The 16,809-nt window shown below is 41.4% G+C and overlaps 1 protein-coding gene and 1 long non-coding RNA gene across 2 annotated transcripts in view; one reads left to right on the forward strand and one right to left on the reverse strand.

Annotated features, from left to right (window-relative positions):
- Positions 1-1,277: 1,277 nt before the first annotated feature.
- Positions 1,278-9,565, reverse strand: LOC135975861 (uncharacterized). Its single transcript, XR_010592905.1, has 3 exons — positions 9,426-9,565; positions 8,264-8,288; positions 1,278-1,414 (listed from the first exon to the last, which is right to left on the reverse strand). It is a non-coding gene; the product is annotated as an uncharacterized LOC135975861 (long non-coding RNA).
- Positions 9,566-10,255: 690 nt separating this feature from the next.
- LOC101954012 (sulfotransferase 6B1-like) overlaps positions 10,256-16,809 on the forward strand; it is a 31,986-nt gene continuing 25,432 nt past the window's right edge. The window contains exon 1 of the mRNA XM_065568701.1: positions 10,256-10,599. The gene's annotated coding sequence lies outside the window, so the exon portion shown is untranslated. The remainder of the gene's footprint in view (positions 10,600-16,809) is intronic.

Consider the following 16,809-nt stretch of genomic DNA (forward strand, 5'->3'; position numbering starts at 1 on the left):
ACAGCCCTCCACATCACCTCATATTACAATCACAGCTCTTTCAAGCTGTTCCAACTAATTCCTCCACCATTCAATGCAGCTACACCTAACACAGTGAATGCACCTGGAGTTACTCCTGGGGGAATTCTGCACCACTGTGCACATGCATAATTAATGAGCCATGCATATTTTTAATGTTTTGCGCAGAAAAAAGCTTCTGCCAGAAAGTTGCTGCAGTCCCGCCTTTTGCCCACCAGAGGGCACTGTGGTGATAGAACAAAGCAGCAGCTTCTGGTGAGCTAGGGAAGAGAAAGACTGCAGTGCCTTTTTCACAGCGCCTGTCGGGCCAGGTCAGGAGACAGGGGCTATGAGGAGACAGATAGCATGGGGCTGCTGGGGGGTTAGACAGAGGCTCAAAAGGGCTAGAGGGGGAGGACAGACTGGGGCAAGGGCTGAATGGGAGTGGAGGCACAGAACCACAGGGGGAGGGAGGTGCAGGGCCACATAGGGATGGGGGAGTGGGTGTCTGAGTGGGTGTGGAGGAACACATGTGGACAGGGAGTGCAAGGACACATGGGAACTGGGGCAGATGTGCCTGACTGAATGGGAGAAGCTAGGGGTCAGCCAGGTCTGCATGGGAGAAACTTCCTAACAATCCCTTCCCACCCACCCCCCAAAAACTGTTCTATACTTTTCCCACCCATACCCAACAACCCTCCAAGTTCACACCCAGACTCCTTCCTAGCAATTACTTCCCTCTCCCTCAGCTTCTCCATTACCCCTGACTCCCCCAAGCCTTTGCACTGCTTCTGAGGGGCGTGGGAAATACGGTTCTATATTGTAGTTTAAATGAATTAAACTGTATTAATATGCCTAGTAAGGAATCTATGTCAAAAAACATTTCCTGAATCTCTATTGTTGTCTGTAGTATTAGTCGTACTTGCTGATAGGTTTTTGAAATAAATGACCAAAAATAATTAAAACTGGTGTGATTATATTGTGTTATTTTAACAAATAAAATATGCAAAAATTGAAAATATTGTGTGCAGAATTTTTAATTTTTTCCACGCAGAATTCCCCCAGGAGTATGGAGTGAATGCAGATAATTCTCAATGGCTATTGTGGCTCCAGGGAGGCAGAGAGGCCATGTACCTTAATTCTATTTCCTCATTTTCAGAAGTTTGAGTTTTGTTGAACTTGATATTCTGCAAGGGCACAATGTACCATCGGGCAACCTTAAGACTGTTAAGAACATTTTTTGTCAGTGAATAATTAGTGGATCCAGCCACTGGTTTAGACGCCAATATTTGGTTAAGTTCACTGTTATATGTGGCCACTAGGTGGAGGACAGCATCCTAATTTCTTGTACTTCTGGGAGGCCAGGGCTTGCTCTAAGTCTTGCATAGTGCCATACAGTGCAATCAGCTGTGCACGGCTGTAAAGAGAAGAGGGATGTGTTACTACACCCAACCATGCAGAGTTATTTTTTAACCTATCCAAAAGAAGCCCAATTAGTTTGCAAAATAAATGCAGCATAGATGCAATCAAACCCACCAAAAGTAACATCCCCACATTGGATACCACAACAAACAACAGCCTCTGCCACACAACCACCACCTTGCTGGAGAAAAATTGTCAGGGATTCTAAAATATTAAACACATACTTAAAAAAATTTCAGCACCAGACAGAACTTTAATATTATTTCAATGTTCAATTGAAAGTACTTCTTCCTTATCCTGCTCCAGTCAACCGACCTAACGGTATTTAGTTGCAGTCTATTGTCAGCCAATTCACAATACCTTTTCAGACCAAGTCACACTGAGCACCCGAGAAGTTTTAAAGGTGAACTGTAATTTGTTGTCTTTATAGTTTATACACAATTTTATTTTTTTTAAAAGGGGATTTTCTGTTTTTTTATTATTACTATTACCTTGCCACGGTTGCCAACTTTTGTGTTTTTATTGCACATGCCAGGATATTGCGTGTTTTTCTTATACCACCAGTTCCAGGAGTAATATGAACACATCAGTATTTCAGCTTTCATTTAAAAAAAGTTTCTTACCTCCTGGTTGCAGACAAAACCTTGAAAATATGAATCATAAAAGCTAAAACACCAGTAGACAAATTTTAAAAACTCAGTTATTTTTAAAATTTCATGATTTTTGAATGCTTAGAGACTGGCAATACTGCACTGGAAACATCAACTCCTCATTTCCCTCTTTTTTGCCTGAGGATCATGACATGGTGAAATTGTGATATCAGCTGAGCTATAATTCATTGTTTCCCCATCTGGTTGAATCGACACTAGCAAATTTCATTGCCATAAACTTACCATAGGTACAGCTCCACTGGCATTAGTAGTCATGGAATTCACAGTACAGGCAGGATTCTGGCATTTTTACCAGAATTACAGCCATGAAGTTTGCTAGCATAGAGAAGCCCCTAAAGACTCTAAAAACGAAACATCCCCTTCGCACCCATCCCCTCAGATTTTGGAAGGAGATGCTGCAGCTCAGGTTACAGCCTAGTGTGACATTAAGGTCCAAAGTACTTGCTAAACATGCTCCAGCAAAGAGGGAAGCTAGGAACTGATCATTTGAATATAAAACACAACCAGACATTTAAAAATCAAACCAATCATTGAGATAGTCCTTATACATCATAAAAAAGAGAGTAAAGTACAAGAACAATTTGTTTCCTATTTTGTAGGTCATCTTTAAAGCCTTATGCCAGAGAGAATAGTATTCCATCCATTACCACTCCTATAACGTGGTATATGTCATTATTTGTATTGTGGTAGTACCTAGGAGCCCTAATCATGGACCTGGACAAGTTGTGCTAGTTGCTACAAACACAGAACAAAAAGACAGTCGGTCCATGACCCACAAAATAATAATACAATTTTTCAAGGTTTCCAGCTAGTTGAAAGCCAATCATGGGATAAATTTTTCCAGAACATCCAAGTTACCTAGTAGCCTAAGTCCCATTTTCAAAAGTTAACACTTAACTTTATCCAGCCAGGTCATGTTTGTAGGACTATTCCTGGTTGCAGAGTGAGATGCCATTTGAGCTAGCTCCTGGCAGGCAGTGGTGCCAGCAATCACCGGCCAACAAAGAGGTGGGAACAACATCTGTTGCAGCAGCAACTAGAACAACTTATTAGCAATCTGGGTTGTTACAGCAGCCTAGTAGCAGTTCAGTGAATTGCTGTGTGGGGATCAGAGTTTGGGTTTGACACTAGGTCCTATGCTCCTGCTGCATCAACAGGTGCAGAAAACATTGGAAAGGCCACAAATTCAGTCTCTGCAAGAGGATGGGGAAGAAAACTGTTCACATGGGTTGGCAGCAAGTCCAGTAAAAAAATAAAGATAAATTCCACAGAGAACAAGCCTTCCTGAGCTGCCCCAGCTGGAAAAACACCTGGCTCTGGGAATATGGAGAGGAAAAGAGAGAATTTTCATTCTGAGTTGAGCTAAGAGGCAAATACAGAAGGTGGAAGTTGAGATAAGGATTATTGTTCTGAAAAATAAGCGGTTCATTACTTACAAATGGATATCATACGCGATTCTCTAGAGTGAGCCATTTGGTGATACTCTAGCAGGGCCAGCTCCAGGCACCAGCCCACCAATCTTATGCTTGGGGCGGCACCTGGAGGGGGGCAGCACGGTGCTCCGGCTCCTGCCACCGGGGAGAGCGGAGCCCCGGCCGAGCTCTCCGGCCGCCAGGGAGAGCGGAGCCCCAGCCGAGCTCTCCGGCCTCCCCCCAGCACTGGGGGGGGGGGGGGGGCAGGAGGCTTTTTTGCCTGGGGCAGCAAAAAAGCCAGAGCCGGCCCTGTACTCTAGGGATCTACAAAAGAATCAAGTGACAGTGTGCATAATGTGTAACTTCCTGACTGGTGGCAGCAGAAATCACATTCAGAATAGAGTTTAATGAGTTTCCGGTTCCATTAGCTTTATTTACACTAAATTGTGTTGTTCAAAATGGCAGAACATATATCAACCATCTCAAACCTTCTGGATGTATGGGGGTGGTTTGTGTTATTTATCTCAGCTGCTAGTCATGCATGAACAAAGAGACCTCTATCCCCTGACCCCAAGTAAAATTTTACTTGTTTTGTACACAGACTGACAAGTGGGGAAGTTTGCCTGCTAAGGACTCCCAGGGAGATACTTAGTTTTTCCAGGTTTCTGGGTGGGGGCTCACGCCAGTGGTATCTGCTAACTTAATGGAACTTCTGGACATTTGAAACCAGCCCTCATTGCTGTGAAAGAGCTGCGGCAGAACTCACAGGTCAAGATTTTTTTTAAAAAATGTGAGACTAAAATGAAGCTCAAACCCATATTTGGGCACATGTGGTGAAATGCAGGCCCATGGGAGTCCATGTAATTTTTGCCATTGAGTTCAATGGACCAGCATTTCACCACTCATTTTTCAAAAGTAATGAGTACTCAGCAGCTCCCATGGACTTTGGAGGGTTGTTTTGTTAAGACCTCCAAACTTCATATGTTCATCCAAAGTCTCCTTCTCTCTTGGTATGTTACATTAAACTGGAAAACAAACAAGATCATTTAAGCTGACCATCAAGAAAAACTGATATATAAAAGGTAGAAACAATCCTTCAACATTCCTAATAGGATGGACAAGAAAACTTAATAGGTCTTTCCCAGCTCTAATTTCTATTGTTCTAATAACTAAATAGGATTTATTTTATTTGCAAAGCATATTTGTGTTTGCTTATTCGGGAACATAGTAGTTAATTTCAGGTGCTGCATGAATAATTTATTATTCAGATGCACAGAATTAAAAAAGTGGTTTAAAAGCTATTCTTCTAAAAGAAAATTAAACACATAAATCCACTAATTGTGCAGTCTACCTAGCATTAAAAACTGATGAAAAGCCAGACAATTTAAAACGCCTTTACCCATGATCGTAACAGTACATAAAGCAATACAGTTGTCATACCAATGATTTTAATCCCTACTTGCAAAATACTGAAGTAGCCTTTGGTTGCAGAGATTATTATGAAACTATAATGTTATTAGCCGCTGGATATACAAAGGAGGATTTTATGTATTGTAGCAAAGTGAGCAAATACAATTCTTTAAATGTAGATTTTGAAAAATAGCAAAGTTGCAGGTGACATTTTGACCATGTGGCCAAAAAAACCTGGTGAAAAGCATGGAAGAAATTCCTAAATGGAGAGAATAGAAAACATCTTTTGGGACAGTGTATAGATAAACAATCTGAGCCTAGCTAATGACAGACAAAGAATTATTTAAATGAGATTGAGAATGAATGGATGGTTTAGGGGGTTAATGAACGGATAGAGAGGCTTCAGTTTTTAGATAAATGCTTCAAAGCCAGGCGACAGTGTAACGAAGAAAAGTTGTTATGTATGTCTTTAACTAAAAAGGATTTCAGAGTTGTCATTCCTGCATTTTTCATGAACACTAGATTCAACATAAAAATTAATTAGAAAATTAAATAAAGGAAAAGGAAAATCCAAGTGATAGACAGAAAATACTATTATTTAATATTCTGGGAATACCATAGTTGAAGGCCCCAAATAGGATCAGGTCTCACTACATTGTGCAGTAATAGTAAGATATAAGCTTTTTGGTGGCAGGGAATAAGCTAATAATGGCAGTTTGCCAAATATAACGCCTTAAATTCATTATAACAAAATGGAAATAATGGTACTCACCTTCTTGTAAGTTGCTTTGAAATCTACTGATGAAAAGTACTTTATAAGATCTAGGTATTATTTTGTACAGAAAAGCTATTTTTGAGGTTTAAAATGTGTGATTGATAGCTTTCTTTCCCTCTCAATTTAAAGTCTGTACAGTTGGACTCATGACAACTATGGCATCTGGTTTTCAAGTAGCTGGCTACAAAAAATTGCCAATACACATTTGCAAAGTCTCTAAATATTTGCAGAATAGTGGTTTGTAAGTTGTGGCACGTACTGTATACCTGGTGTGGTGTGCTATTGTAGAATGGATTTATTGACACAGTCTGGGGGATCACCGTAACACCCTAAGGGCTTCCCATTTCTGAGCAAACTTGTGCTGATAAACCCTTTATGACTGCCCCATCTTACCTTCTTTAACAAGCAAATCCTGCAGAGACTGAAGCCCCAGCTTTAAACAGGAGTGGAGTCCTAACATGTACATCCGTCTTTGCCAGATTGGACTCAGTTTTTATTCAGGCAAACTCCCATTGACCTACAACTGTGTAGGGGCCTGAGCTACAAAATCTGGATCCATATCTATATTTCACTGAAGTTCATAAAACAGAGAGATCAAGGGATTTGAGATGAGCCTCTCTAATTTAATGCTACAGTTGATTTGCCATATAAGTCTTCCAGATGAGTTGGACTGCAGCGAGACATAGCTGGTGCTGGCATTTAAGTTAATAAGTAGAGCTGGTTGAATAATAGTCATTGAATAATTTATTTGATGAACTTCAGAATATTTTTAATTAAATTATCTGCAAGTGATGTTTTTCATTTTTCACACAGCTCTGTATTGTAAATGCTGGAGGTGCCACATTTGTATTTACAATCTCGGAGTGCAGTAAAAGCAATTGATTTTAGGAAGGTGTCTTCAACAGAACATCTCTGTCCATATGATCCTTTGTTTTACCATACATTTTAAGTAATATTGTATTTTCATTTGGGAGGAACCTTGGCTGTAACATAAATAAATGTATTTTAAGGGATACAATGGTAGCCAAGAAAATAAATTCTTTAAAACCAGACACATCTGGCAGTTCTTGAGAGAATTGACTTGGCTATGGAAATGAGTATTTGGGTGCCCTTAGGAAGAAACACCTATTAAATGAAATGACAGCTTGGATACATGGAATATAATCTCTCCCTTCATGGAAATTTAGGCTTCATTTTATAACAACATTTTTAAGACCCAGCTTTAGCACTGTGTAGATTCCACTATTAAATTATCTGTTCAGTTGATTGAAATGTAATAGAATCCTAGAAATTAGATCATTCCCTCATCCTGTGAGGGCAGATGGTTCCTATAGCATATGGTCTAGCAGAGGTGGAACCACATAACTCCTGTTAACCCTTTGTTCACCTGTGTGGACAACCCCCCTCTCCCCCACACTATCATCCTACACAAGATAAAAATCCTATAATGAGTAGCTGAAGGTATATATATTTCTCACATCTGAAGAAGAGCTCTGTGTAAGCTCAAGAGCTTGTCTCTCTCACCAACAGAAGTTGGTCCAATGAAAGATACTACCTCACCCACCTTGCCATTCTAATATCCTGGGCTAGGGTGACCATAGGTCCTGTTTTGGCCAGGACAGTCCCTTTTCTAAGCCCTGTCCCAGCCCTCCCGACTTCTTTTTGGTGAAAGTTTGATCAGTTGGCAAGAGCAAATGGGACAAATGCCCATTTTTGTCAAAAAAAAGTGGGGTAGGGTGTGGTGCGGAGGAAAGTGCAGGGAAGGGCAAGCGGAGATGCCAGCCCAGTGCAGGGGGAGGCAGGGGTGGGGGGAGAGGAAGTGGTCCAGCGCACAGGGGGCTGGCAGGGTTCGAGTGACCAGCGATAGCCTCGAGGGGGGGGCAGCAAGTTTCAAGAGACCAGTGACAGCCTAGGGCAGAGGCAGGTGGGCTCGGGCAACTAGCAACATCTCATGGGGGGAGGGTTTGGGAGAATGGCTAGAGTCAGCCCTGCAGGGGGGAGGGTCCCTCAGGCAAGTGGCTGGGGCTCGGGCCAGCCCCACGCGGTGTCCCATTTCCCTTTGGGAAATATGGTCACCCTACCTGGGACCAACACAACTACGCCATCACTGCATATTTTCACTTACTGCATGTTTCAAGAAATCCAAATGAGTATGCAAATCTGTGCTTCTTTTCTGGCTCAAATGTCAAGGACAGTTTTCTCCCTGACCTCCCACTGTATACTCTACTTAGAAAGTTACTTTGGAGAAAGTTACAATCATAAAAATAAATCTTCACAATGGAGACGTTTCAAGATATTTCTGATGAATATATTCAAAATATATGCAATGCTATATTGAACATAATGTTTTGCTGAACATCAAGATTTATTGTCCCTTTGTTTTAATATGAACTGAGATTTACCTCTAGGTTAATAAACTTTGATGTTCACTTAGGCCATAATCTAGCAAAACATTTAAGCATGCATGGAACTTCAAGGGGACTATGTGCATGCTTAAGTGCTTTGTAAGAGCAGGGTCTTAAATAGAAGTTCATATTGATTATTATAAGATTACTTATATGGAAGTAAACACATACCAGTGCACGATACAGAGTCCTTTTTCTGAAAAAAAGAAAAAGAAAAATAAAAATAAATGTTTGCATAGGCTATTGGTAACTTTTTTCTTTTCAAATCATCCTCACAGGAGCAAGTGTATACATGCCGGTTTCTAGAATATTGCATGAGGAGGACTCAAGAAAGCACATGTATTCAGGTGTGAAATTAAACCAGCATATACACCTCTACCCCGATATAACGCTGTCCTCAGGAGCCAAAAAATTTTTTTACTGCATTATAGGTGAAACCGCTTTATATCGAACTTGCTTTGATCCGCCGGAGCGTGCAGCCCCGCCCCCCCGGAGCACTGCTTTACCGCGTTATATCTGAATTCATGCTATATCGGGTTGCATTATATCAGGGTAGAGGTGTAGGTGAAAACACACTTCTCTTCATCCAAGTTACAGATGGGGCAATATTTTACTCAGCGACACTAAAGAGTTACCATAAACTAATGGGTATTGATTAACGATAGTTTGGGTAAAGTCATAATAATTAAATTGCATTCAGTAATGTGTTACTAAATATATCTTATGTGCACTGATTAATATCAATGATAGTATGCAACGTAATGATGAGCCAGCAAAATACAGTTCAGAGGCATCAGCATAAAATACGTAGCTTGCCATTCTGGATATTTCTTGGGCTTTCCTCTTGACCCACACCCCCTCCCATTTTTTCTTTTAAAGTGGTCATTGTTTAGAGATTAACTTCATCACAGCCATGGGCTAAGTCAGCCAACAGCTTTTGTCTCAAAATTATGGAGTTACAAATATATTATAACATTTTTTCCAAGAAGTGAAAAAAGGCACCCAACTAGCTAAAAAAACACCTAAAATCAGTGAAAATAGATGTCCAGATATTCAGCAGATGTAAATCAGCATTGTTCTACTGACTTTAGTAGAGCTGGGCTGAATTAGTTAGCTGAGCAGCTGATGCAGGAACTAGAAATTAGATTCCTTATTTATTCATATAAACAGAAAAAAAAATCCTAGTGTAGTTTGAGTACAAAATGTTTTGTATTAATAAGGGTGGCCAAAGCTATTACTACAGTTAAAACACAAATATCCCTTTACTTCATCATTCTTTATTGCAATATCAGTAATGCAATCAGTTATCCTATTTTACATAATACACACCTACCTGAAATAGCTGTATAAATAAGCCTTTTATTGCTTTTAGGGCCAATTCATCCCTACTGCAATTCCACTACTTGCAAAGGAGTTATACCTGGGATGATTCTGGCTCACAGAACTCACATTCAACTTCCTGGGTTTATACCACTTCTGCCTGTTCCTTCTCAGCAGAGCTCCATCATCAATCAGCCTTTCAATCCCTGGCTCTCTCCAGGTGCAGCCTATCAGGTAAATTAACCTAACAATCTGCTCTGCCTTGTGTGGACACCCCATCACACCATACAAACAGAAAAACAATTTAATACAAAAAAATTAGTTACAATTTTTAGGGCCCTTCAATATCTTAGTGTTAAAAATGATGACTAAGATCTGTCAAAAGCCACCTTAAGGAATTGAGACACCCAATTACAATTAAAATTAACAAGAATTGAACATCAAGGTCCCACAGGTACCTTTGCAAATCTGGATTTAGTAAAATTTGAAGACGTCACCTTTCCACATTCAGAGCTGATGACTGTTTTCATTCATGGGGGTTTTCATTCAAGGGATGGTTTTCTAGCCACTGAAAGAGTCATCAGTTCTTACAAGAAATTCTTGCTTTTTCTACTTAATTGCAGAGGCTGCCATGGTGGTGGTTTCATCACTGCAGGTTAAGTTCAAAACATAGCTTTTGATAGGATTACCATATTTAAACCTTAAAAAAGGAGGACACTCCATGGGGCCCGGGCCCCGCCCCAACTCTGCCCCTTCCCCTCCCTGGCCCCGCCCCTTCCCCAAAGTCCCCGCCCCAACTCCGCTCCCTCCCCTGAGTGCCCCGCATTCCCCCTCCTCCCTCCCAGACACGCGAAGCTGCTTGAGCACTACCGGCTTCACGGTTTGCCAGGCAGCCCCCAGATCTCCAGACCCTGTGCCCCCGGGCGGGCGCTTCCCCAGCACAGCCGGAGCCCGGGAGGGGGGAGCAGCAGCCGCAGCCACCGCGGGGGTATCCGCCTGCAGCTCCCCCCAGACACCTCAGCTTTGTGCAGCTGAAGAGCAGAGCTGCCCGAGCACTACCGGCTTCACGGTTTGCTCGGGCAGCTCGGCTCTTCAGCTACACAGAGCTGAGGTGTCTGGGGGGAGCAGCAGTAGCCGCCGCCGCCACGGGGCAATCTGCCTGCAGCTCACAGCCTGCCAGAGCCAAGGTAAGCAGGGGACTGGGGAGTAGTATTTTCCTGGACATGTTTGGCTTTTTGGCAATTCCCCCCAGACTGGGATTTTAGTACCAAAAAGCCGGACATGTCTGGGAAAAAACGGACGTATGGTAACCCTAGGTTTTGAAATAGGATTAAATGGACCTGTTACAGTTTTGGGGGCAATTCCTGAGGTCCTTACTCAGTCAAATGCCTACTGAAGCTAGAAGGAGATCATGAGAGTAAGGAATGAGTAAACAGAGCAAGAGCCACAAGAACAGGCCCACCCACATTAAACTAACCTCTTGTGAAATGGGTGGGCCCAAGCATAACATTCACTTGTCAAATAACTGTTTTCAACCATTACTAATGATACAGAATAACCATGTCAGTGATCAGAGTCTGTTAGTCACACCAGCCCCCTTGGATATGGATATGGAGAGGGAAAGGGACATGGGATAGTAGCTGCTATACTAAAAAGGTCCTCTGACTACGCTAATTCCCTTTATCTTTCCTCACTTTTATTCATGCTAAGTGTTGAACTAAGGCAAAAAAGTATCACATGAAGAAGGACACTTCTATGCCATGCCTTTCTGCAGTTCAGACCTTTGGATCATGGCAAGACCTTGATCCACATGCACACCTCCCCTTGAAATCAGTAAGAGCTAAGTGATTGAAATACAGAACATGCAGTACATGGACTGTAGTACTTTGTAATATCCCATGGAAAGGACTGATTTTACTAAAAGCTCCTTCTGTATAGAAGTTGAATTTTTTCCCTTTCCTCAGTGGAGATTCTTTTGCCATTCTTATGCATCAGGCTTCTGAAAGCTGAGACAGATTTAATTTATTAGAGACAACATAAAAGTCAGAGTAGAGATGAAGAATTCATAAGCAATAAAGGTGATTGTGAAAAGGTCACCCCGGAGACTGAGTAGTTTAGGGATTAGTAATAGAATACAAGGTTTTTCATATCTAAATCGATGGTTGAAATCTAGCCAAGGTTAATAATGATGGAAACTTATAGTTAACATTGCCTTTAATGACCATTTAATGCCCTAAGTGAAACAAGTTGGCTAGTACAAGAAAAAATATGCACACTCAGTGTATTAACTAGGGGAGGAGCTGTTTTCATTATCCTAGAAAAATGATTCCAGGCTAACACAAGGATATTGAAAACAGCTACTCTAATTAGTACTCTGAGTACTTATAGTTTTTTGTTCAAAGTGTCAAACTGTTTCATCAGAACACAAATAGGAGACACTTTGAATAAGAAAATAATATAAGATGTTTCAATCTGTACTAAGTAGTAGCTGCCCTTAATTATTTTAAAAATAAAATAGTCAAAATATTATATCATAATCTCATTTTGTACAATTAATTCATGACATGTTAGCAGTAATGTGAATGCAATATACAAGTGAAACAAAACAAACTGTAAACAAAATTTTTGTTTTAAATTTCATTTCAAAATAATTGAAAATATTTTTCCTGGGAAATTTATTCAAAATCAGTAATGATTTCACAAAAAAATCAGTTTAATCAAAACAGCATTTTCTGACAGAAAACTGTTCTGATGAAAAATTTCCTAGCAGCTGTAACTACCAACAGAAATAATAACAATAATAAATAAATAAAATCTAACAATACTTGCTTACCTACCTTCCAAGGGCATTACAAAGATTGATTAGATAATGGACCAAATCCTGAGCACCTCCATTTCTTAGTGACTTCAATGTTTGCAAAATGTTTTGAACACAGTAAGTACTAATTACTACTACTACAGTGGGTCTCAAACATTTTTATTGGCGACCTGTTTTATACAGCAAGCCTCTGAGTGCGATTTCCCCCCTCCCCCCCTATCAAACTAAACACACTTTTTAATATATTTAACACCATTATAAATGCTGGAGGCAAGCGGGGTTTGGGGTGGATGTTGACAGCTCGCAACCCTCTGAGGGGTCCCAACTCCCAGTTTGAGAATCCCTGCCTACATATCTCTCTCTCTCTGTGATTTTGTAAGAATTGTGTTATCATGTAAGTACTGGAGTTATTACCCTTTCTTACATTGCTGGGTTCTTCCATAAGAACATAAGAGCTGCCGTACTGGGTTAGACCAATGGTCCTTCTAACTCAGGGGTGGGCAAACTTTTTGGCCTGAGGGCCACATCGGGGAATAGAAATTGTGTGGCAGGCCATGAATGCTCACAAAATTGTGGTTGGGGTGCGGGAGGGGGTGAGGACTCTAGTTGGGGGTGCAAGCTCTGGGGTGGGGCTGGGGATGAAGAGTTTGGGGTGTAGGAAGGTATTCTGAGCTGGGACCAAGGGATTTGGAGGGGGATCAGGGCTGGGGCAGGGGTGCAGAAAGGGGTGCAGGTTTTGGCTGGGGGTGCAGGCTCTGGGGTGGGGCTGGGGATGAGAAGTTTGAGGTGCAGAAGGGTGCTCCATACTGGGATCAAGGGGTTTGGAGAGCGGGAGGGGGATCAGGGCTGGGGCAGGAGGCTGGGGCATGGGGAGAGGCTCTGGGGTGCAGGCTCCAAGCAGAGCTTACCTCAAGCGGCTTCTGGAAGCAGTGGTATGTTCCTTCTCCGGCTCTAGGCGTGCAGCAGCCCCCGACCCTCGGTGAGGGGCCAGGTCATGGCTTCCGGGAGCCGCACAGCTGGAGAGCTGGTGCAGGGCCGACCCACATGGTGCGGCCCCTGACCCAGCTCCCCAGCAGGTGCTTGTGGGCCGGCTTAAAACAGCTCACGGGCCAGATGCAGCCCACAGGCCGTAGTTTGCCCATCCCTGATCTAGCTTAATATCCTGTCTTCGACAGTGGCCAGTACCAGAGCTTCAGGGAGAGTGTTCAGAACAGGATAATTCTGGAGTGATTACCCTTGTCTTCCACTCCCAGCTTCCAGCAGTCAGAGGTTTAGGGTCACCCAGAGCATGGGGTCATGTCCTAACCATCTTGGCCAATAGCCATCAATGGATTTATCTTCCATGAACTTATCTAGTTCTTTTTTGAACCCAGTTATTATTTTGGCCATCACAACCACCCATGGCAATGAGTTCCACAGGTTAATTGTGCATTGGATGAAAAAATATTTCCTCTCGTTTGTATTATTTTTATCAGATTATCCCTGGTTTTTGTATTGTGGGAAATAATACTTTATTCACTTTTCCCCACACCATTTATGACTTTAAGGGGTGGGATATGATAGAGGTCTATAGTCCTCTCTTTTCTAAGATGAGCAGTTCTTCTCTTTTTAGTCTCTCCTGGTGTGGAAGTCATTCCTTACCCTTGATCATCTTTGCTGCCCTTCTCTGAACCATTTCCATTTCCACCCATACCCATTTTGATATGGGACAACCAGAACTGTATGCAGTATTCAAGGTGTGGTTGCACCATGGATTTATATAGTGGCATGATATTTTCGGTCTTCTTTTCTATCCCTTTCCTAATAATTCCTAACATTCTGTTAGCCTTTTTGACCACTGCTGTGAATTGAGCTGAAGTTTTCAGAGAACTGTCCACAATGACACCAAGATCTCTTTCTTGAGTGGTAACAGCTAGTTTAGAATCCATCATTATATGTGTATAGTTGGGATTAATATTTGAATGTGCATTTCTCTGTACTTATCCATGTTGAATTTCATCTGCCATTTTGTTGCCCAGTCACCCTGTAACTCTCTGCAGTCTGCTTTGGATTTAACTACCTTGAATAATTTCATATCATGTGCAAACTTTGCTACTTCACCGTTCACTCCCTTTTCCAGATCATTAATGTTGAACGGCACAGGTCCTGGTACAGATCCAGGGGGATCCCACTCTTTACCTCTCTCCCTTGTGAGAGCTGACCATTTTCCTGCCCTTTGTTTCCTATCTTTTAACTGAGGACCTTCCCTGTTATCCCACTACTTAGCTTCCTTTAGAGCTTTTGGTGAGGGACCTGGGATCTTCAGAAAGACAACTGACCATTAAACTATATTGACTGTATCACTCTTACCCACATGCTTGTTGCCACCCACAAAGAATTCTAACAGATTAGTGAGGCATGATTTCCCTTTACAAAAGCGGTGTTGGCTCTTCTGCAACAAACTGTGTTCATCTATGTGAGTCTGATAATTCTGTTCTTTCTAACAGTTTACCTGGTACTGAAATTAGGCTCACTGGCTCATATTTTCATAAAAGAAATGTACTCCAAACTTTAGGGAGACTTGAATTTGGAATAAGATCCTTATTATTATTCAATCCTTATTCAGTCAAAATTCCCATCCATTTCAATGGGAATGTTACTGGGATACGGACTGCAGAATTTGGCGTGTAATGAAGAAAACTTAAAGTGCGTGTTTCCACGGCTTTGGAAGTTTGGATTTTGTACTATTTTAATGGTCAGGTATTACCTCTTGAGGGGAAAATGAAACCCATTTTAGCTGAGCACTCAATGGAACGACATGTCAGCTGTTTAAAGGGAATGATCTTCTAATAAAAGTGGAGCAGAATTAGAATCAGGTAGAGCACGATCCAAAGCCCAATAGACTTCAAGTGGCTTCAGATCAGGCCCTTATTTTGGAGGTTTGCCTAGTAAAGCTGGTCTCCTGCATAGGTTTCACGGAATTTTAAGAAGTAAATTAGTAATACAAGTAACTTTCAAGAAAAGGGAAACCATTTTTCATTTTCTGATCTCCGTATAGAGATTTCTTGTTCTGTTACGTACAGAAGTATCTATTTCTGGCAAGAATTTGTTTTCCAAGATTTATTTTTCTCCTCTTTCTTGTTTCTCAAGAATACCACGCAAACTGAAATATTTATCTCCGCTTAGGGCTTCTTGTGTGCTGACTCAGGCAATTATCCTAAGCCTAGGCTGTTGAATGGCATTTCATTTGTAAGGGACCTCTGCATCTAAAAGCATTTATAGCTGTCAAATCTAATGAAAGTCAAATGATTGATCTACTAGGTAGCAGCTGCAGCATCCTCCAAAAACTAATTTACTATTAAGACTTGGGGCAAATCCACAGAAATAGCATTGCTTCGGGGATCTGTTTACTTCTCATTCTTTCTTTACACTGTTTAAGTGCAATGGGCCAAATGAAGACACTGAGGTTGCAGAGGCAGAACTGAGAATAGAATTGCTCTGAATAGCATTACACTTATTGGGACAAGTCAGAGTGCATTAGATGGTCAGAGAATCTAAAATATAAAATGGAAAAGACCCTCACAGAGTATTCGGTCATTTTAATTCCCCTGATGTTGCAGGGTTTTTCCTATTGTAGTGTTCAGTTCAGGCCAGTTTTAAACAACTCAAGAGATAACCCATTGTCAGTAAAACCTATTAAATTGTGTAGTAATAAACAGTCCAAAATCTGCCATCCTCACTTGAGCAAAGCTGTTCCCATGGAAGACAGTGGGAGCTTTCCTCCTGGGTCAAGACCACAGAACTGGGTCCAGAATTAAGCCCTGGCTTACTCATATGAGAGAGTGAAGGACATTTTCTTTTTAATAAATGGATTTTAAGCAGAAGCCTAGATATAAACATTCCTAAAATTGTGAAAGTTTGGATTTCTATTTACACTTTCCAATTCAAACAAAACCTTGGCTCCAAGAATCCCTGAAATATGGAGAACTTTTTATTCTATATTTTGATACTCATCATCTATCTCTTCTATTTCATTTTATTTTAAGAATCCATGTGGGATATTGACTGTACAGAAATAAATAGGCTCTTTTCCTTCCATTAACATTTTGTTTTTTTCGCTTTTATCACTCAGCTATATCCCTTTTCCTCACTCTACAATAATTTGCACAACTGTAAGAAAACATCAGCTGCAACTTTGCAGGAAACTGCAGAACATTTTGTGGAAAACAGTTTGATTTCTAGGTCTGTAATGCACAGACTAATGTGTTTGATTTTGCATGTAACTTGTAGGGGAGTATGTCATTCCTTTTAAAGAGAATTTACAGGCTATGATGGATCTGGTGCAACAGACCCTTGAAAGAAGTCAGGAATCGCAAAAGACTTGGTATGATGGGCATGCTGAAGAAAGATCTTTGTGTTAAAGCCCCAGGGAGGAAAGTAATGCAGGAACTTTCACATTTCTTTACCTGCCTCTTGGGCTTCTCCACCATTCTTATGGGCACTGGCTCTTCTTTTCTCTTGCCTTGACCTTTGCCCATTTCCTGAGTCTCTCTTTTCCCTTTGGGAGCACTGCCTCTTTATATGGCCCTTTTCCCCGCAC

Source organism: Chrysemys picta, chromosome 1 (genome assembly GCF_011386835.1).
Source record: "Chrysemys picta bellii isolate R12L10 chromosome 1, ASM1138683v2, whole genome shotgun sequence".
Taxonomy (NCBI): domain Eukaryota; kingdom Metazoa; phylum Chordata; order Testudines; family Emydidae; genus Chrysemys; species Chrysemys picta.